This window comes from Chiroxiphia lanceolata, chromosome Z (assembly GCF_009829145.1).
Source record: "Chiroxiphia lanceolata isolate bChiLan1 chromosome Z, bChiLan1.pri, whole genome shotgun sequence".
In the NCBI taxonomy this organism is placed as follows: Eukaryota; Metazoa; Chordata; class Aves; order Passeriformes; family Pipridae; genus Chiroxiphia; species Chiroxiphia lanceolata.
In genome coordinates, this window is record NC_045671.1 from 24,635,086 (window position 1) to 24,658,462 (window position 23,377).

Consider the following 23,377-nt stretch of genomic DNA (forward strand, 5'->3'; position numbering starts at 1 on the left):
TCCCTTGTTATGTGGCCTGCTGTACTGGGGTGGTGTTCCTGTAGACTCCTCAGCAAAAGCTGTGTGAAGATCCCATCTGCTGCTGATTATTCCTGTATTTACTATTTGTATTATCACAACACACATCAGCTCTACTTCTGCATATGGTTCCCAGTGTAAGATGTTCTACAAAAGCAGAACAGGAAGATTCGTGACTGTAGACATGAATATGGCTTTGCATGCTTGAATTACCCTTCCAGTCAGGAAAAAAGTTAAGTCACTCACTTGAATACTTTGCTTTTTAAATGTCCTCATCACAAATATCATCAAGAAATGTCAAAGAACACTTCTAAGCAAGAAGTCTTTTTCAAACTAAATATCCAGCTCTGATACTTAACAAGCTCTGGGAAAATGTTCCCAAATGTGCTTTTTACAGGCAAAGGTTTCATACTCCAATGTGGAGGCTCACAAACAGTGAGCTACAAAATCTTACCACCTGCTTATTGTAAAGCAGGAGGTTTCTTGCTGTCATTTTTAAAAGAAGCAGCTGTATATCACTGTCCGTGGCACCCTGTAAAATTTGGCTGGGTCTGTACTCATACCTTGTAGGCTGATCTCAAAGTGATCACACCCTCCCGTTCCACCAGTTTCTGCCAGACATAGTGATTAATAAAGTTATGATCCTGTCAAATGCATGGCAACGTTTCCACTAATTCCTGTGAGGTTAGGATCTTCTGCTGCATCATTTGGTGGATGCAATAGCTTTTGTACAGGGTGCACCAATGCCATATTCATCTGCAGAAATTATCTGAGTTGTAGCTTGAAACAGCATTATGACACTTTCATCTATACAGAGCCGTGTTTGACCTCAGGACTGTAGCTGTGCTACAGATTCTTATGGGAAAAACTGTTTGATTTTTTATACTAGCATTCATTTCCTGTGCCATGACTCCTAAGTCTGCTACTGGGATCTTATATAAACAGCCTATTCAGCAAGCTGAGCTGATTTCGGGACATGACTAATTATAATTTTATATGGTTGAGTGAATCGGGACTGTACTGTTCAAGAACAGGCTGTCTGGAGAGCTGCATTTATTCATAACATCCACCAATATTTTACCTGACTTTCTCATGCATTGTCCTTCCTGCAATAAATGACAGAAACCATTCTTATTCACCTCAAATTAATTTTTCCTTCTGTATAATTCCCCATACCCTTCTTATAGACTTACACAGTCCCCTACAGGAAATACCATCATTTCACAGTTCCCTTAGCAGGAAATACCATCTGAAGCTGCATTTCATACTGACATAACCTCTTCTGCTGGTAGCAGAGTGAGAAACATCTTGATTATCAAATATGTTAGCAGCTCCTGGGCTTTAGAATCACTGTGAAGACATGACCTATGGAAAGCCTGAATAATGATACTGTCTTAAATGTATGTCAAATCCTTCATCTCTTATTTTGCAAACCACAGATCACCTTCTATAGAAAAAGTAGCATTTATTTGTGAATGCAGGCTACACAGACGGCTTTCCCATTGAAATAAACCAAGTCCTGTACTCACTTTCTGTCAAGTGAACAGAAGCAATCCTAATGCCTGAGTACCTACACCAGGAAGATGATCTGAACTTTGTGTAACTATGTGTGCCAAAGATGCTTACTGAGATAGGTCAGGTTGGTCCCATTTTAATACAGTTTTAGGTAAGACAATGACAGTGCATTGACAACAGTTGGCTGCCAGTCACCCACCCAATTGCTCTCTTACTCCCTCCCCCTCCTCAGCAGAAGAGAGGACAAAAGTAAGATGAAAAAGCAGTTTAGGAAGAAAAGATAAAGGCAGTTTAGTAAGAAAAGCAAAAGCTGCACCTGGAGCAAAACAAGAAGAGGAATGTACTCACTATTTCCCTTCAGCAAGCAGATGTCCAGCCACTTCCTGGAAAGCAAGGCCTCAGAACTTGTAATGATTGCTTGGGAAGACAAATGCTATAATGGGGCATGTCTCTGCATCCTCCTCTTTCCCCTCAGCTTTTATTGCTAAGCATGATGTCATATGGAATGTCCCTGTGGTCAGTTTATGTCTGCTGTCCCATTTGGGTTCCCTCACAACCTCTTGCCTATTCCCAGCCCACTGTCCTCAAGGGTGGAGGGGTAGCTTGCAGAGAAAGCTTTGACACTGTGCGAGTTCTGTTCAGCAATAGCCAAAACACTGGAGTGGTATTACTGGAGGGTTATCAACCCTGCTGTACCACAGATGCAAAGCACAGCACTATACGGGCTGCCAGGAGGAAAGCAGACTCTACGTCAGCCAAAGCCACTACAACAGTACAGCAAGATATCCAGCTACTGCAGTGACAATATGCACAGATAATGTTCCCAAATCAACAGAAATTATATAACTGCCATAAGAAAATTTCCTAGATCCTACAGCATACCACAGAAATCCATCATGTGACGACAAATGGCATACTAGGAAGCTTCTTAGTGACTTTTGATGGAAATCTGAACCAGGAAGGTAAACACTTTTCTCTGAAATACATGGGCTTCCTGGAGATTGCCATTATTTTGGATCTACTGGAGGAGTCACACCAGCCCCAGACTTGGCGAGAGCCAGTAGAAGGTTCTTCACTGACACAGCGCGCAGCAAGACCACAGCAAACTATGCTGCAAAGGCTGCTCTGGGCAAAGGGAAAACCTACACTGCAGTGAACTCTGCAAAGTTTTGCCTTTCAGAACTTATCAGAACTAAACATCACAGGGAAATGAAAAATGAGATACAAGCGATTTCAGAGTTGAATTAAGCTAAGCCATCAAATAACAGGCTCCACAGTGCCAAGCAGGTAGCACACTGCATCTTCATACGTAAAGGACTTCCCTTGCCTTGTTTCCATCACTACTTTTCCACATTTTTTCCCTAGCCTACTACATTCTCATGGTTAGAGAAATCAACTGGAATGTCTAGTGCAACTGGCCTATAAATGAACTTTTCTAAAATATCCTCAGCTTGTGAGCCACTAAAAATCGCTAGGAAACTGCAGCAAAGGAAGCACATTGTGAACTGAAAAATCTGAATGAGAGAATATTTCATATTTTCATATCATAAGGCCTTACAAGAGTTGGGGAGAGGGTCAGCATTCTGTTAAACTCGTGGCTCCTCTGTTGAATACAGCCTAATGCTCAGGATCTGGATGTCAGATTTCACGTATTGCTAAAAAATCTGCCAGTGGCATCAGATATGACTGAAAGAGGCCCCACATATTTGTCATGTGTTTATGTCCATATCTAGACACTAAACAACTGCACTCAAGATAGGCTGCTTTACATTTATTTTTCTCCTACCAATGTGTTTTAGTCAGCATGTCTCTGCTATTCAGCAGAGATAAAAGAAAACTGAAAATTTCAAATTGTTCACACAAGAAGCAAGATAAGGACAATAAAATCTAATTCACTGGTGTCAATGGAATGATCACTCACAGAAGGAGTTTGCTCTGTGATGTACTCCTATGGCACAATTGATTAGATGCAGACAACAGGAGCTCTCTTTTAAAACTATAATAAGTACTATAACTGCTAATAATGTGTGGAAACAACAATCTGATCTGGAATGCCAAGCTATATGATCTTACATTTCCAAGGCATTATTTCATGCTGCTCTTGTTTTTATGTTTAGAGTATTATATCCTAGGTAATATTTCAGAAATACTGATTTTTCTTTGAGGCCTTTTGACAACCTGAACTTTAGGTATATATTGCTTTAATTATATATACTCTTGTTTCTATGAAGCCACCAGAGCAGTCACACCTGTATGTGATCACCAGAACTATTTCCAGATTTTATAATAGGCTTTCATGACTTCCTATAGTCTTAACCAAAACAGAACATTTTTAGTTAGTGAAGAACACGTCATTGTTTCAGCCCATAATCCATTTTAGTCTATTTGTAGGCTGTATGTACAAGAAACAGAACCTGTGCTTCTGGTTGCAACACAAAATATTTATTGATCCACACATAATGATAAAAAGTCATCTAAGTGAGCAGCAAAACTGGACTCGCTGCAAAACTGGGCATCCAATTTTGCTTGGTAAAAGATGCCTCTGCCAGAGTGTACTACATGGAAAATGATGGAAGCCTAGTTCACTGTCAGATAGACATTGCCTGGCTTTAATATGTGTTAGCTTAACATCTGGCTCTCCATTTATTCAATATCTTGTACTATGGTCAGCTGCTAATCTTGCTCCTCCTCCACTGATTCAGGTGCAGGCACCTGTCTGCCATCTCTCCATGGCACTCCTAACACCGCACCGGCAACATAAAGGACCTTGATAATGGAAAAGTTGTAAATGCAATTTGACAGTATGTAAATGCATCTCTTGCCACCTTCACTATGCCACAGTGATATAAGGTAACCTTCTTGTCAGTGAGGCTGTTTACTGTGCAACTTCTATGCTTGTGTTCTTATCAATAATAAGAGCTGAAAAAAGTTGCCCCCAGAGACAAGTCAACATCCAGAATACAAGGAGAATCATATCTTTTTGTTGAAACACATTACAAATATGGACACAAGTAGATCAAGGGTGACTGTAGGAATCCAAACCTATGTGGAAAAAGAACAGTACAAAACCTGATGGAGAATCTGGGGCATGGTGCAGGCACTTCCATGCATAAAATTTCATTATTTTTTTGAGTTTCTATGCAGACCTATGACCCACTTCTGTTCCCACTGAAATCCATGGCAGATTTAATAGGTGCTCTATTTTTTCATTTTAATAGGCACTCTATTTATAGAAAAATGTGTAACTTAAAACTATGCGAATTCTAGACTTGCTTCACCTCTGCTCCTCAAGGGATACTTCTTACTGAAGAACTAAATACTATTCCACAGCATAACTGCAAAAGTAACCATACAGTCTGCCTAAAATGCCTATCATAGCATGTTTAGCAGATTACCCTCCATTGGAGAATAGAATTTTTTCCCTAGCTACTAAATACCACAATCATAGTTCATCATTAAGACTTCGCCTGCTTTTGACAGACTGTTTTCAAAACAAAATCAAATTATTTTATAGCTCCTCATCTTCAACCTCCAACAACTGGTATTTGTCAAAGCACAATGCTATCAGAAAAGGCACTGAAGAGGCATGAAAGCTGGAAAACGGGGAGCTGCTTCTGATTAGTCAGTCTTCTACCCTCTTCTGCAACATCATATGTTAAAAGTCAATTCTCTGATACACTCCATTTTTAAATTTTTTTTAAGATGAGCTGAAAAAAAACAACTTTCCGGATGCATTTGGGAAATACCCATACAAAAGATTTGTCTCTCTGGTAACCGCATTACTCAAGGTTCAGTTTCTCTCATGGGTCTAATACAGCTTTCAGGACTTCAGCACAGGAAAAGTAACATCCCACAAAAAACCACCAACCTATGTGTTTCATAAAATTAAGTATATATACATTTTAAAAAAGTACCGCACAGATATCAGCAAGATAAATTGTGGTGATACTTAAGCTTAGATTTCAGTTATTCCCATTTGTTGTAAATCAACGCCTGGATCCACTGCTAGCCAGACCGGAACTCAGAAGTAGTGCCCACAACACCTGAACTATGAGGTGCCTCAGGAGTGGCTGATTAATTTGATGTTGAGTCATACAGGCATACTCACAGGGAGGTAGGCAGTATGCAGGGACGGTTGTAGGGGCAGCACAGCGAAAATTGGTGCTGCACTGGAAGGAATGGTTTCACCACCATCTCCCTGCCCTCAGCCACTTTGCCCTCTCATGCCAGTGCCATCACTCACATGGCCATGCAGACAGGCTGGAACCAGGAAGCTGCTCAGCTGGAATCCAGCAACAGTGAAATGTTTGGGGTTTAGCCAGCTGGTCTGCCAGTTCTCCATGTGGCTGCACTTGCAATGGGAAGCCATGGGGATGAGTGGTCAAGCACAGCGATGGGCACAGTGCCATCTCTTTTGGAGCAGCCTGGACTGCAGCCGATTAAGCAGCTAGAGAGGTGCAAGTGGGTAAAACTGTCCTGCAGGTCAGGTGTGCCTGCAAGCCCTACACTGGACAAGACTGACATAGCAGTACCTTAAGAATGTGTTAACCTGTCTGGAAGCAAAAGCCTCTTTTCATGGCTTTCAAAAGCATATGAATGATCCAGTCCACAAGTAACAGACAAGCTTGTGTAATTAAAGAAGTTTTGTTCAAAAGTGGTCCAGAGCATTCTATTAATTTTTCTTAACCTCTGTGTTATTGCTTATCTAGTTCTGGGATCCTCGTAAACTGTTACGGGATGCGGATAAATGAGCCACAACAAGCACATAGGAGCTCCTTTGCCTGCACACCAATCTAGTGGGCCTCCAGCCAGCACTGAACTGAAAACCCTTGTGACCTTGTTAGGGTGACACTGTGCTGGAGCTAATAAGCTGCACGCAGAGGCAGAGCGATTTGGGCTGGGCTTCACAAACACGCTTTTGAACTGGAGCTGGCTGGTGTCCAGGCCACTGAACACTTATGCAGAGGGCATTTGTGCATGAGTGCAACCAACCATGGAGACATATTCGGTGTCATCAGACTGCAGGCTACAACTTCTCTCCAGAAGATCTGAGTATCTGCAAAGCCTCTGCTCTGGATTTCAACATATATGCACTGTATTTCACCTAATCTTCCTGAGACAGTGAAAACTTCCTGCATTATACAAGCTATCCAGTCATCTTCTGGCATTGTTTATACCTAATAAATTGTAGGATCAACTTGGCTGTCCCTTTTTGCAGGAACTGTCCATTTCCAAATTACCTGGAAGTAAGGCACATGAAGCACAATGATGTCTTCCAGCTTTGTAACTGCTTTGTCTCACAAAGCTAAAGTTTGGCCATGTTTTTCATTCAAGAAACCTATGCATTAGGAAAGTCCTGTTCAGTTAAGCTTGTTTTTTAAGACATCAATAAACCAATACAAATTATGATTGTGTAACACAGTTAACAAGTGTTTTGTTTCACATTACTTCAATCTCAGTTCAACACAAATAAAGGCTAATATGTTTTCTAACTTGGCCATTCTAACTTGCTGCAATTATTTACCACACCACCATTGACACAAAGCAAGTATTTTTATTACTTGAAATATTTTATTAATACAACTGGAACTTAACTCCACTCTTTTACTCCCCCTCCCCCCACATTCTTTTTCTCTCCTCTCTAAGACTATTGACAAAGCTGGGTGCCCCAAAGCTCTATATATCTGAAAACACGTAAGGTTATGCAAACAGAACGCAAAATAAGTGTAGAAAAAGAAACTGAAAAGCAATACCATGCTCTGCATATGCATAATAGACTATACAAAGCATAGAGCAGAAAATGGCAGCTGTAAGTAGATGTCAGAGAGTACTTCCATCAGGAACAGGAAATCTAAAAATCAGCACAGGAAAGGGAGGGAGAATTAGGCCTATTATTGTGTAAGTCTGGTAGAAATCAAAACGCAGTATTTCATGTGGGCAAAAGGCATACTGTGTATGTCAGGCAGCTATTCTGACAACTTAGGTGTGTCTGGAAAATATCTGCACACTAGATGAATGTTGAAATTTCCTTTGAGAAGTAAGCCTATTCAATTAACACATGGAATATATCAAAAAGAAATTCTAATATTTTTCTGACTAAATTACTAAATAATTTTGCACCTTTACTGTGTAACATCCACCTAATGTAAAGAGAGGCCAGCTAGGACCTATTTAATTTCATACATACTTGGTCACAAGCAGTTGATTCATTTTTTTAGAAATTATCTGTATTATTTGCCATTATGTATCTTGCAGCCTTCTTCGTATTCATCATACCTTATTTAAAATGGAATTAGGAGGTGTGATGCACAAGCTGGACACTGTGAAAGCCAAACTGTATTAAAAATGTACCATTATTGATGTGCTATTAAATAGCTGGAAAAACTCTATTGGTAAAAAAATATATTTAAGCATATCAATTGGCACAATGAAATCAGAAACTTTCAAATTATTTAATTAAGCTACTGAAGTTAATGGCTGACTGCAGTTTGCCTGCGGTGAAGGAAACAGCTCAGTTACCCAAAATCCAATAGCAAAAAATAAACAGTCAATATTTTCCCCCTCTGGGAACGGAAGCAAGTACCAGCTGCCACACTGTATACATAACTGAGATCTGTCTCAAGGAACAGTATTCAGATTTACATTAGAATGAGCAGGGAGTGTTTTTAAACTGCCTACACTGACCCAGGAACATAAGTGCTTGTAGTGAGACTTAGAACAAGCAACGCAAACTTGATCCTTTAAATTCCCCTTAGGTACCTTTACCCTAACTCACCTAAATATGCCTGTAGATGTCTGACAGGAATAGAGTGAAATCTGAGCACAATGAATAGCCCACTATATAAACAGAGGGATTCCAGCCACCTCCAAGGAGGGCAAGAACTGGGCCAACATATGCCAACATATGCCAACGCATAAGCGTTCTTGCAAGATTTGCATAATTTTGCTGCATTTGATGGTAAGACATTCATGCTAATGTAAGTTTGTTACATGTTACACCAGTACAGCATTCTGCATTAGAAAAAAATAGTTTGTGGCCATGTTCTTAATATGCAGTATGGCTAATCTAGTCCATATGGGAATGTGCACCAGCTCTTCACAGGGCTCTAGCCGTATCACTCAGAGGGAAAGGATCTTAACTGCTGCTGCCCAAACTCTTTGCTCTGTCACAGATGTTCCGCCACGACATTGGGAAGGTTGTTTTATGCCTTGTGTCTTGAGCACCCCAACTCCCATCGTTGCCCTTATGGGAAATACATCAGAGACTGCAAGTTGCTCAGCTTCTGGTATAGGCCATGACTAAACACTGCAGTTACAATGTTGTCCGTAATCTAGAGCACTAGGTGTAAATTAAGGTTCCTCTGTGTCTTCAGTGTTTCAAGACACAGTTCCAGTTCCAAAGAAGGAACTATTCCTTAATTAACAAGGTGTTTTCAACATCGTATGTTTTTCAAGCCTTTTAACATTTAAATAACAAAACAAAAACCCAGACAAACCAAACAAACAAAAAGTAAATAAAATAAAGCTTGCGCAAGGTGACAAATATTAATTTAATTGAAACATTGCACCAGTTAGAAATAGCAATGTAAATAACACTGAAGCACTACCTGAAACACAAATGCTGACCTTCTGTCAGAGATCACTGTTTCTGTGGCATAAAAATGCATTCAGCTATCCTACTGTGCTGGATATGTAGGTGTTTCTTTAAACTCAGATTACAATGTTAGTAGGTCATAATGGAGGTATTGTTCCCATACCATGTGCCTTCCCGTGCAATTCTGCTGCTGATAACTATTCAAATCAAGGAATTTAGGTGGAAGGAGAATGTTATACCCTTTATGTCAAGCCATCTAACAAATGTGAGTCCAAAGAAACAATACATTTTAAATCAGCAAGTGCTCAAATAAATATTTACTTCTGACATTAACACTGAAGACAAAACCCCAGGCATCTTTCTGGTGAGGCAAACTCTATAAAAACTTAACCAATCTGACCTTTCAATTCAGAAGTGTGACGCTCACCACCAGAAAAGAGAACAGGGAAGATGTTTATGCAGAAGTGAATTTGGCCGTGAATGCAGTTTTACCACATTGCCTTTGCACAAACAGTTTGAGATGCTTGCATTTCAGTAACAGAAAAGTTGCCTTTCTGCATGAATGTGTTGGAGCTACTGAATGGAAAAGTGGGACTGAGAAAGAAGTGAGATGTTTGTACACTGTGCCAGTTTTCTGCCCTGTGGGCCAGTGAAGTGAGGAACTGCAGTACAGGACAGTATCTGCTACCACACGGATCAATCATTTGAAAATAATAGTCTAGAGCTTGCAGAGGCTTCTCATACAGGAGTGCTGTCTCTTGACTTTGTTACTGCTCTGCAATCCGCAAGTGCAAAAGTTCCATGCCATGGAAAATCTTACCTTGGAAACAGTGGAGTCCTGGTGCAGGAGCCTAGGAGGAGTCTGGCTCATTTCCCTGCAGCAGAGTCAAAGGCTGGAGTGGGACAAGCGTGGAGACAAGCCTTGCTGCCAGTGCACACAGGAAAGGGAGCAAGCTGCTGGCTGCCACCCTGCCCTCTGCTTTCTGCCCTCTGGCTAGCAGAGGGTAGATTTCATCACCCACCTGCGTCATGACTATTACAAGCAAGGAGCCCAGCTGGCAGTGTGTACACCAAGGGTTTTATTCACAGCATTCAGATCCTTTTGACTTCTGCTGTGAGCTTTTGCCAAGTCACATTCGGATCAATTCATAAGGTGAATTTGTGCATAATCTTAGGACTGCTTCTGTTTCACACAACAGCTGTAACTGAAGTTTTCGCCTCCACTAAAGTGTCCTTGAAAATTTCTTCACACATTAGACAGGCACGCTTAAGCATCTGGCTTGTATAACCAAGAATAAAAGTATGTAATTTAAATTTGCAAAGATACCCCACAGCCTCTCAGTCTTGTCCAAAATATAAGACAAATGTGGCATCCTTAGCACACTGTTAACTTCCTCCTTATAAGGTTTAACACATCTTAAATATCAGGAAGAAAACTGTAAGTAACAAACTGAAGAGCCAACAATGTCCTGCTGTTGCAGAAAAAGGCCTGGAGTCTCCATTGCTGGAGAGGTTTAAAAAATGTTAGACATGTTTTTTCCAATGTCAAGAGCAACATAGGAATATCTCCTTCCCTAGAGGCAGGAGCTGGGTCAGATTACTCTAGAGGGTCCTTCTAACCCAGTTTTTCTGTAGGTCTACCTTGCACTACTCACCCCCAGCTGCACTTAGCCAGATGCCAAATTACAAAGGCAAATGCTAACATCAGTCTTTGCTCACCCCCAAGTCTGATAAGAGTCTCATTAGAAGCCATAAAAAATTCAGTAAGACTTTATGATTTTATTTACTACTTTCACAAGAATTAATTATTAATGATAATTAATAAGGATGGAAACAGCTATAAAATAATAACAAATAAGAGTTAACTCTGTCATAGTGGTAAGACAATTCTCTGATGATTTACATCACTTTAGGTTTCTAAGGAGCAGCTACACTCTACCTTTAAAAATATTTCTTTTTCAAAGCTTTCTTTTTGCTTAGGATGATCTATCTCCAGGTGATATACAGTGTTATGCATTTCCTCTATGCAGATATACAGTTGCTTACCAGCCTATGCTTGCAACACTGACAGACGGTTACAATTCATGGATGTTATAAATGCTTTCTGTTAAACTAACCAATGGACTGAACTATTAGTAAAGTCTTCAAATATAAGAGCGAAACTAATTAGCTAAGTGGCCATATAAGCACTTCCTCAGCTGCTAAGCAAAGCTAAAAAACAGAATGCCCTTAGCCAAAATTGAAGCCTGGGAAGAATGTCTGTTGCCTCATTTATAGCTGTACTAAAATCACAACACAGCAGCTAGCTACACCCAGGCAGCTGCCAGGTGCGCCTTTGGCAAGATGCTGCTCCGAGAAATGTTACTGCTCACAATTACATAGGGGTGGAAAGCAGAAAATCAGACACATTGAACGAACCATAAAAACTCCTTAACATTCAGAGTGATTAGCAAGATGCTTCTACTTAAGGTCCAAATATAGAATCTATACCCCAATATGAAGCACATATGTACTGACTTTATTGAATAATTTGGATTCAAATTGAACTAATGGGGAAAAGCACACTAAAAACTGTACAGAAAATACTCCTATCAACATTATCTTAAAAAGGTTGAAACTCACATCCAGGTAAAGCTTAGATAGGAGTTAGAAAGTGGCGTCTGTCCATCTGGCACAGGAGAAATTCACCACTTCACTACCCAGAGGGGGAGAGGGGGTTGGTCCCTGAAACACCAAGATATTCCAGCTTCATAAGCCTAAGGGTGTCTGAGAAGATTTGGGTGCTCACACTTTTTCAGCCCCAAGGCTTTCTCCCTCAGATGCACTGGTCCTGGGGATCACTAGTCCAGAACCACCATCTGAGATAGTAACTGCACTGAGAAGTGAAAACAAATAAAACAGGGCCAGGGACTCCATGGCACAGTGAGGCAGCAAGAAGTAGGTAAACAACCCGGGTAGCTTAACATGGCAATTGCCTTCCTGCTGAACCAGTCCTGTGGCTGTCCCTCAGGCTCATCTGCATGAGTTCTTTCACAGAACTGTCGCAAAGCTTGAATTATTGATATCCATGGAGCATAGCACACTGGTAGGTACCAAAGAACACTCTCCCTGCAAAATAAATTAAAAAAAGAGCAGATCCCACATCCATTTGGAGCCTGCTGATAAAGGGCTGAATCTTGCTCTCATCTTAACCCTGCAGATGGGCCTTCCTGCTCCAGCTGAAGAACAGCATGCAGCACCAAGTCACATTCCCATTCTGCAGCAAACAGTTACGTTCCCAGCCTGTAGCTTTTCACCGGGGCTGCTTATTTGGAGCCTAACAGTATGTCTGAGCTAACTTTCAGGTTAAAAGCAAGAAGTCTCACTGCTCATTACTCGCTCAGAGCAGTGTGACAACCGTGAAGAACAAGGGCGAACTATCAAGCACCAGTGTCTTGGTAACACTCGTGAACAGCTTGGAGACCAATGCATGACATGCAAGACCTTGGGAACTCACACACTTTGAAATGTACATTTCCTGCTTTTTCCCATCACAGGGATGACTACCTAGCAAAAGCATCAAAGATAAAACAGTAATGGTTGTTCTTGGCTATTTGCAGTAATGAGGATGTAGAATTTCTAATTCCTAACATAAGAGGGCAAAGGATACAGAAATTTTCCTTTTTTTGTTTTTGGTTTTGGTTTTGTTTGTTTGTTTGTTTTTTGTTTGTTTGGGTTTTTTTTTTCCCCTGGAATGTGTTAACACCACAAGGGCTTCTGCCATATCCACGCCAAATGCAAGTAGACCTTCACACTCTTTTTTTTCCCTTTCAAATAACCCAAGTAAAACCTAGATAACGCATCTTAAATATCAGGAAGAAAACTGTAGGTAACAAATTGAAGAGCCAACAATGTCCTGCTGTTGCAGAAAAAGGCCTGGAGTCTCCATTTTTGGAGATTGTATTCGCCTAGCTATATTCACATAGCTGTATTCACCTGCTGGAATTAGATAGTGTCACTAGCATAGCAACACATTGAGTGACACAGGCAGAAAGAAGAATCAGGTTAGGGTCACACTGCACCTTTTTTGCACGCTTTTGTTGACGCTTACACATAAAATAAGGAGCGCAGTGCACTTGAACATGACAATAAAGATGATAATGAGAACCTACTCACTGAGTAAACAACAGTGAGAGAGAGACAGGGCATTCTGGGAAAACCAGAGCCAATTGTACACCTAATTTCAATGGAAAATGAGGTGAGATAGATCCTCACCTCACTGAAGCCACTGGGAGTCATGACTGCAAAAATGCATTTCAGTATGACAGCCCCCTGGAACAACATGACTGGCAGTTGTAGAAGGATTTATGAAGATGATGTAGAGAAACAGATTGACTTTTGTAAGCTCTTGAAATAACTAGCAGCCAGAGAAGCTCATCTACGCCACCTAATCTGTCCAGCTCCATTCTGCAGGAATGCTGATGGCCTCGCTAGCCCACCTGCAGTGCCACTGCACTGCCCTCTAGTTCACCACACAATTACTCTGGTTGTAAGAAACACCCTCTTACTGATTCGAGATTTTCCTGTTTCAGCTTCAGGCCATTGCACCTTGTCCTTTCTTCTGAGAATGTGGGTAATTCCCTTCTTTCATTTATACTATTATCTCTGCAATTATTTATAGTCTGTAACTGTAAATCTCCCGAGTCCTCCATTTAATACAGTTCTTTCAGTGTCTTTTTCTGCAGTATGTCTTACTTTTCTATCATCATCCATTACTGGCATTGTATCGCCTCTATTTTTAAATAATTTTTATGATATGGGGACTTGATTGCATTGATCATTCTAACTGTAGCAAAATCACAGCTACATGAACTAGGGTCTCATTATTTTAATAGTATCACTTGGGAAAAGGTAGGTGTGTTTTATGTGACAGCAAAAGACTCAAAAGACATAGGCAACTTCATTTTCAAATGGCAAATCACACATCCTAAACTTGGAAGCGTAGAAGCAAAGCTCTGAAAATTCTCAGAATGAATGTCCAAAATGTTGTAGTTTTCTTCAACAATACGCTAAGAAACACAAGAGCAAGCAATCACTGTTAAATGAGTAAAGAGCAATGAGAACATCCGTCTGAAAGCAGGATCCCGTAACGGAAACTATTAACAAAACCTTTTCTCTAGGTGACAGTGATTTCCTCTTACATATATTAATATAAATTTAAAATTTAAATAATGGCACCTGTTTCCTGAAAATAAGCCAAAAGCTCCAATAATAATAACAACTGCTCGGAAAAGCATGGACAGAGTTTATTGAACGAAATGGTTGGTACACTCTAAGATTTTCCTAAACTTCCATTTTTTAAAAAAAATATGAAAATATATTAACAGCTGTTCTGAACAGTCAACCATCCAGTCACTTTGGGATGCATTCCAGGCAATAGACTCTATTTCCACAATATTTACCACTAAATTACTTGAGCCCTTGCCAAATATTGGTAAGTATACCCCCTGGAAATGCCTTCTGACACAAGGAAATATTATTACCTCTATTTTACTGGGCAAAGAGGTATAGAAAAACTGAACTGCACAAGAGCATTTGAAAAAAATTCTACAAAGTCAAGCCATAAATTGAACCTAGATGTCCTGAGCTGCCATTCAGTTTCTTCATATCAATATTCTTAGAAAAAAACAGACAAGATAACTGCAGTTGAAAAGCCTAAGGAATCACTTGTTACATGCAAATAAGATTTATCTTCTTGTATCTATGCTATGTTGTGTTGGCACTGAAACTAACTGCAGAGATCATGATAAAATGGATCTCCAAGGAATAAGAGACAAAAACCAGTGATCATGACAAAAACATAACTTTGAAAGGGTACTTGCCTACATTTTAAAGCATTCAGGTAAAATGAAAAAATGGTATGACAGTGCAGTAGTTACGCATATTAATGATGTGACAGATTTCAGAAAAAAAAGTATCAAAATTAGTCCGGAAAAGAAGGGCCCTAATGGGATAGAGTTGGAGTCTGATATGGGCTACCAGGCAGGATGACAGGCATAGCTCAACAGTGTTACATGCGAGAAAGACGTGTCAGGACAGTGTATTATTACTTGAACCTCCCATACCCATAAAAAAATACTACTGATCACTGTCAGTTCTGGCTACTTCATCACATGAGTGATGGGTGTATCTTCACCAAGAAGCCAATGAAACAACACTACTGTGGTTGAGTTTGGTTTTCTATTAAGTTTTCAACATCAGATCTGGTAAGATCTGATTTGAATGATCATGACCCAACTCACTTTACTGCAAATGAAATGTTACAGACTTAAGTTCTCTATCGTAAAAGATCAAATTGTTAAAAATTCAGAGAACGAGTGAGTTTAGGAGTTTGCAATTCCTTCAAATGCTCATCAAATGTATTAATAAGAAAAAGAAAGACCATTATACATGTATTGAATATGATACTAAGACCAAAGATCCTATAAGTATTGGTCTATAACTAAATTAATACTTAATTCACTTTTGAACAGAACAATGACTATACATAGGATGTTAAAGGAAAAAAGGAAACAGAATAAGAGTTCGCAGTCTCTATCCTAAGATGTACTATAGTAGAACAAAATGAACATTGTTTATATTTAAGGAAGACAATGGGAGAAGTTCCTCATAATGATCAGCCAGTCATCTCTAGTCTTGATTTCAATAATATACAAAGTTTTAGGGCAAATAACAGAAGACTTCATAAACCTCGTGTGTGCTTGAAAAATGGGAGAAAGCACAATCTGTATTTACTAGAATTAGACTGTGTCCAGCTAACTTCAGTCTTTGAATAAGCTATCTCAATTTTTCAACGAACTAGTTTGATTAAGTCCACATGACATTCAGTAAAGCATCTGACTGAGACCAACATGGGAAACGATTAGTTAAGCAGCAGATGCGAGCAATCTGTACAAGAGTTGCCAGATGGGTAACATACACATTAAAGGGAACATGAGGAGTACTGGTGAAAAGAGAACTGTAGGATAAAGGAGGTTTCGAAGAGGTGATCAGCCATGGCACCTACCAAATAATCTAATCAAATCTTATATATCACCAACAACATCTAGCCACAAAAATTAGAAAGGGGTTAACAAAATTAAGGACAAGAAGTTGGACAGCACACTTAATAGACAATATTAAACTAAATAATAGAAATTGCCTAAATGTCTGTGAACAGCCATGCAGAAACGTCCATCTCTCCCCTTTCATTACACAGTTAAATTGCATGTCAAGTTAAATACTTAGGGTAGGTGGATATATACAGCAGAGACCATGACACCATCTGATGCAGCCAGAGAGAGGGCACACAGGATGTCAACCAAGGTACTTCTAGCAAGGAAAAGTATCAGTGTCAGCTTAATGTCAGCACAGAAGGCTCAGATGAGACCTCCTATGGAGCTCTTCACACTCTGGATTACCACCTACCTTTCTGTTCAGTCAAGCCGAGGAAAAGTGGATTCAAGCTGGGAGAGGGCCTGATGATCCCAAGCACAATGGTTAGGGGAATGGTCTATCACTAGTGAAGTGCCCAAAAGAGTTTGGCTAGTTTAGCTTGGAAAAAAGGGGGCTAAGGGAGGACAGGGACTAAACTGGCACAGTCACTAAACACGAAAGTCACTCGGTCTCAGAAAAAATAGGAACAAAATTAACAGAATAAATAAATTCTGTGTGGAAATTAGAAGGTAACTAGGTATTGCAGAAACAAGACATCAGGGTACTCTTGTAAGATTTACAGTAGATGTCATTGTGGAAAAAAAAACACCAAGAAACCCTCCTTTTCCTTTTGAAAGCAGTTGTAACAAGGAAATATTTACTTCACAAGAATAGAACATATTTATGTCTATCCTATCCAGGTATGTCCTCAGACAGCCCAAGGCCTTCAATCTGCAGAACTAAAGTTAGAGTCCATGTATTGCTACAAACACATACATTAAACACATTATATTATTCAAAAAAATACAGAAACTGTATTTCATTATGTCATTTCATTTCATAGAAGCAATTTCCTTTTAAGCAACATCTAACAATATTTCAGCATGCAGAACAGTATTACTTTGCATATAAATGCAAAGACATCAGTACTGATCAATTTCAATGTAATTTAAAACTTAAGTATATGCTGTTATACTGCATTTCCTCAGTTTGTAAATCTGTCTACCACTTCTTACCAAACACCACCTGCACCAGAGAAGAGCTTGACCATTTGCCTGTCGAATATTCCACCTCCTCCCTAACGACAGAATCCAAAAAAAGACCGTGAAACTTAAACATATGGGGAAGAGGAAGGGCTAATGAATGAAAATGGCAAGAGTTTACAACACCCTTAGAAATGAAAAATGATATTTACATTTAAAACATGAGTGGGTAATGCAGAGTGTGACAAGAGATCATTTTTGCAATAACTATGGGACATGGAAAACACAACCCAGTGTTCAAATAACTGATGAGCCTAGGACAGCTCTTTTACCATGTCTTTAGTTTATCCTTCTTTTGATCATCAAGCGCCATAGCGTCTCTGCACTGAACAGGGAGAACTTCCCTCACATGGCTCTCTGCAGCTTACTCTTCTACAGATGCACGCTGGTTTTCTGTGACATTTGTTACCTTTCGAGTGAATCAGGAACATATTCAGAAGTTCCTATATTCAGGCTAATATACTGTATTCTCTTTCCACATTATCCTCCAAATCTGGACATTCCCAAAATATTCCAGATCATCTGCTCACATGTCCATGCGAAGGGAAACTAGTATTTTTTGTCATATCTCTCTAGTGACACCCTCACCAGTGTCTGGTTAAAAACTTCTCTGCTATCATTCAAGAGCATCATAGCCCAATCCAAGCTTGCCAGTAACATGTCTTTTTTGCTTCCCATTAGTTCCTATGCTGTACAGGCAAAACATCAAAATCTGAAATTTTAACCCATTTATATAATTACTTTTTTTAATTAATTATTTTTAACACACACCCCACCATTTTTCATGCTTTGTAAAGAAGAACACAAATATCAATATCCTTCTCTATTTCTATACAGAGTTTTCTGGAACACAAATGTCATATTTCCCATGTGTATGCATATGTACTTGCACACAGGTGAACATACACACTGTTAATCAGTGTACATTAAAGAAAAGCAAATAAACTTTGAATTCCTCTTTTTCCACGGGAAAACTTTACAAACATGCACTTCTGATGGAATTTTAATAGATGTTCATATTAACAGATTTTCTCACAAGAAAATCTGATCAGAATATACTCCAGCTTCTATATACTAAATATATACTTCTATATAATAAATCTTGCAGTATCAGCAATTTTGTTTTATTACTAAGCATATAGAATTGATGTTACAGGCTAAAGAGTATCTCATTTCTAAAGATAAACATAAAAAGGCGAAGTAACCACACAGCTGCAAAATTCGTAAGGCTGTATTTTCAGGCCACATTCTGTGCCACATCTGACAGAAATGGAGGCTCTTTTTTCACAACTGAAGTTTTATCATATATTACGGGGGGAAAAAAAAAAGGGTAGTGAAAGTTTCGTTTCCAAAGCATGACATACAACTCTCATTTGCAAGTTTACGCACTGCACAGTACCACGAGTAAAACACAAACTTGGGTTTTGAAAACAAATCAAATACTTCCAGGTTCTGTTCCTAACACGATGTAGCTATTGTGATGTCTTTCAATATCATAACACTAAATAGAGTGCACTTATCACACATACTCACAAACAAGGGAATCCCATTAGTAAGTGACCATACAAAGAAAACAAACTAATTGGTAGCACAGAAGAGGAAATCCTGTCCTCACAGAAACCAGCAGCAAATTCCAATTGATGGTGGCAGATCAAGAATTGTATCCATTGTTTTAGCCATCATGAAGAACACACTCAAAAGAGATAAGTATTTTCTAGCCTTCTTTAGAGATGAACTATACAGGTTTCTTTTACCACTAATGATTAAAAAAATTGTAAAAAAGTGAATTAAAATCACCAGTGAGACTTAAATTCTGCCTCATTTTTATAGTTCAGATGATGATGGCAGGAAGGGGAAGAAGGACTTTTCTATAACAGTCTTAATTCACTGTTTGTTAGATATCCTGAGAACACCACAGGAAAGGTGTTTTTTTACTGCAAAGTTGTGTATGTGTTTGTTCTCCTTTTTTTTGCCCACAGCTGCAGACAAAACAAAGAACATGGACATGAACAGCACTCTGAACAACAGTATAAACCCTCACATAGTTTGCAGAGAGGCTTTGCAAAAAAAAAGGAAAAAAAGAAAAAATAGGCCAAATTATCCCTTAGATACAGCCATGCAATCACATGCATCAGGATTCATGCACATACCTATTTTAAATTATTCCCAAAGGATGCATTCTCTCTCTCTCTCTCTCTCATCCTCTGTACAACTCCTCTGAAGCCAGTAATACAGATCCTGGCTCTGCATTTCCAAAATATAGCTATGAACACACCTCTTTGGTTTACTGTCAGTTCAGGCATTCAATGATCTTACAAGCAGTTAATGTCTTTGATGGCAACACACAATGAAGAAAATATTTTTGTAAGGCAAGGTGCTATCCCATGATATGTAGTTGCTGCTTTTTCTACTCATGAGGCTTTCCTTTATTAGACTAGCTGGAATACTGTAGACACATGCTCACTTCATGTCCTTCACCAGAGGTGCCGGAGGCAAAAGTTCCATTGATTTAAGACCTGAAGCTGAATTAGTAATCCCAGTGCTTTAAGAATTCATTTAGAAGTGGAGGCTATATGGTCTTCAAGGCAAAAAGAGAAAGGAACACAAAACACACTGAATTTGTATTACGTGTGCTCCAGAAGGTCCTTTTTGTTCTTTATTTTCTCTTTTAAGTTGCCTTTACACTCTACAACCAACAGAGCAAATTAATTTTCCCAAAGGATGGAACCATTTATCCATTTTTGGTAAGTCCAAATGCATTAACAGGTAAATTGATGTTGGAAAGTCTCGGGAGCCCAATATCCATGAAAATTCCCAAAAGGAAAGGTAACACGATGCCATTTTTTGTTACTGGTGTCATATTTTAAGGCAAAGGCAATGCCTGACTGGTTCACTTAGCTTCTTGGCAATTCTTTCCAGCTTTTTTCAAGGGAACATCACATATTCAAGAATGTTCACCAGTTGCAGGTCAAAAAACAGGATGGAGACCTGAAGACTTCTCTAAAAACAATTAGCAGTAATCAAACAATTATCTATAACATCTAATACTATATACCACTTGACACTTTAGTTTTTGCGCAGACTCTTCCACAGAATATCCACACATGAAGACGGCAAGTCTTATTATCACAAATGAGAAATCTGCAACAAGCCTTCACATCCAGTGAAATGTCACTGAATCCAAATACATACAGACACTTTATAGTACTGCACAATATGCATATGTGTTGCTTAGTACAACAGAAGAAGCCAACCTGGTTAGTCCCGCAAGATTGCCTATGTAGTTTTGGAAACATTAGCCCTGTACTCTGCATACCATATGTATTTATAGCACATACTGAATATATATATACTATTGCAAATAATAACAGAAGATGGATCTAGTTCTGAGACAGACCGGTTCTGAGAGCAGTACAGGAGTGGAGCACCCTTGGAAACCATTCTTGACTACTGGAACTTGCCTAACGAAGATGACAATGTCAGCTTTTCCTCACATTCCCTCTCTGCGCTCCTTGAGGTCATCCACTTTCTTAACTACTTACTGCCTGCAGCTTCCTGACTTCCCCAGAGCTGAAGAAGTTCAACTCAAACATACTGAAAAACCAAAGACTGCAGGTCACACACTGAAACAAAGCAAATGTTAATGCATTTGATGACAAAAGGAGTTATGGTTACAAGAGTCAGCTCACATTCCCTACAAGATTCAACACCCTTCCTAAACCTTAGACCATGCTGGGTGCTTTGCACCTACATTACCATTAGCACAGTAGGGCTGCTATTCTCCCAAGAGTGCATATCTCCAACAGAGACCCACAATTTTATTCTATTCTCCTGTACAGATATATTCTGGTTTGTATCCTTGTGTGTATGAAAAAAAGTTACTCTAAAATTCATTATACAAACTACAGATCCTCCCAGATACCTTCCCATTCCCACATGAAGCAAACCTTTGCAAGACTATGGCTGCTGCAAAGGCACAAAACCTCAGTGCAGATGGATCCCATGGATCTTGCAGATGGTCTCACAGTATCCAACAGGCTACCTGCCCTTTTCTTCCTGTAGGGATGGTGCTAAGGAAGGAGTTCTGAGATTTGTTTGTGGAGTTTCCATCAAAACCTGTGGATTATCAGACTCATGCACTTACTTACTCATGCATTTCAACTTAATTGAAACACCAAAAATTATTTTACAGCAAGTTCTGCTTTGGAGTCTAAATCCTTAGGCATACAAAGAGCTAAGTACATCCAAGACAGAAAGCTGGATTCCCATTAAAAACCTAGTTGCAGGTGTTCATGGAGCAGTGATAATGCAGTGGACAAAGCCTTCTTTTCCTCCTTCCAGTAAACCTGTATCTTCCACAGACAAACAAGGAATGCCATCAACTACCAGCATATGCTAAGTTATGTCCAACTCTGTATTTCTGCATGACTGGAGTCTTCTTGTGTTGCTGCACTCAAGTGTGTGGCTTACAAAATATTCCTGTAATGATAGCAGGACATTTGTGAAAATGCTGTTCAGCAAAAAGCACAGTAGACCACGCAACAGTGAGCACCTGACTGAAGGCAGTATGTCATGCTGAAGATCTGCAAGGAGAACAAAGCTTTCAGCGTGCCACTTACACTAAGCCGTCTTCCTGAGGACCCCAGTCAACCCCCTTGTACACAATAGATTTTTCTTGCTTGAAGCAGCATATGAGACCACGAGATAGGGAGGCTTTAGGGAGGCAAACACTAGGAACTGCTCTCTTTGCATTTAAACGTATATCAGAAATATGATTACCAGACATATTTCAGTTACATGAAATCCAGTCTTGACTTTTTAAGCAAGTCTGATACATCAACTATTTGCCCACTTGGATGATGTGGACACTCATTCATTACATGAACTCCAAGGGATAATACACTCCAAAGTTATTCATGAGGTAATAACGATTTGTCTTTACTGCAGTCATGATACAACTGGATGCGAATCAAAAAGGGCTTCACTCTGCAAATAATACATAAAGAAATGTGTTATAACATTCAGGAAACAGAACCTCAAATATACTTGCTATACTGGAGGAATCATTCACATTACTGGAAAAGACTTAAAATATTAGGCTAATAAATTATGATTTCATTTCCAAGGAAAGAAACAGCAACCATTTTTTTCATGATTTTTAGGTAGAGCTGCTTGCTGATGTTTACGTCTTCACTACAACATGAAAAGCACAGCAAACAGTATTACCATAAAATAGCAAGTCCATGAAAATAAACGAAAAAAATCCATAGGATTTCAGAATGCACAATTTCGAATTCAAAGGGCGCTGTGTACAAACCCAACTTTGCATTTTACCATCCCTCCTTTTCTTTTTACATTTCGCCACGACATAATTGGATATACAAAACGCTACAAACGTGGAATAAAACCACAAATTCTCTTCCTTAAAATAAAAGGTTACGCTTGCAATTACACGACTTTGACATATAATTTTGTGCAGTTACTAATTAACTAGGACCCCGCGACAGAATAACGCAGAAGTAGTGGTTTTCTTCCTCGAGAGCTGCTCTTGCTTCGTTTTAAATGAAGTTCCGCTACAGCGGGAGGGAAAACCCCACCGACATACGAACATATGCTCATGGGGCGGCGGGCACCGCGGGGAACAACCGCTTGTCGTGGGGCAGCCCCAGCGCAGCGCGGGTCTCGGCACACCCGGCCCGGCCCAGGGCAGCCGCATCGCCCACTCCCCACGCCGGGCGCGGCCGGCGGCGGCGGCGCTGGGGGCAAGCAGGACAAACAAAGCCGCGGCACCCCGCGCCCCCCTCCCGCCGGGGCTGCCCCGCTCCGCCGCTCCGATGCGGGGCTGGCGGCGGGGCAGGGTCGCACCGCCCCCGGACCGCGGAAGAAGGACCGGGCGGGGCCAGCGCGGGGGGCTCTGCCCGCGGCACCGCGCCGCGCCGCCGCAGCGCCACTCACCGCACCGGCCGTGCCTCGCCGAGCCGCGTCGAGCGGGCTGTGCGGGCGCGCCGCGGCCGCCGCAGGTGCCGCGGAGGAG

At 40.2% G+C, this 23,377-nt stretch overlaps 1 long non-coding RNA gene across 1 annotated transcript; it reads right to left on the reverse strand.

Annotated features, from left to right (window-relative positions):
- Nucleotides 1-19,406: 19,406 nt before the first annotated feature.
- On the reverse strand, nt 19,407-23,360 carry LOC116780871. The gene is made up of 2 exons (XR_004354683.1): nt 23,299-23,360; nt 19,407-22,329 (listed from the first exon to the last, which is right to left on the reverse strand). It is a non-coding gene; the product is annotated as an uncharacterized LOC116780871 (long non-coding RNA).
- Between the last annotated feature and the right edge of the window lie 17 nt (nt 23,361-23,377).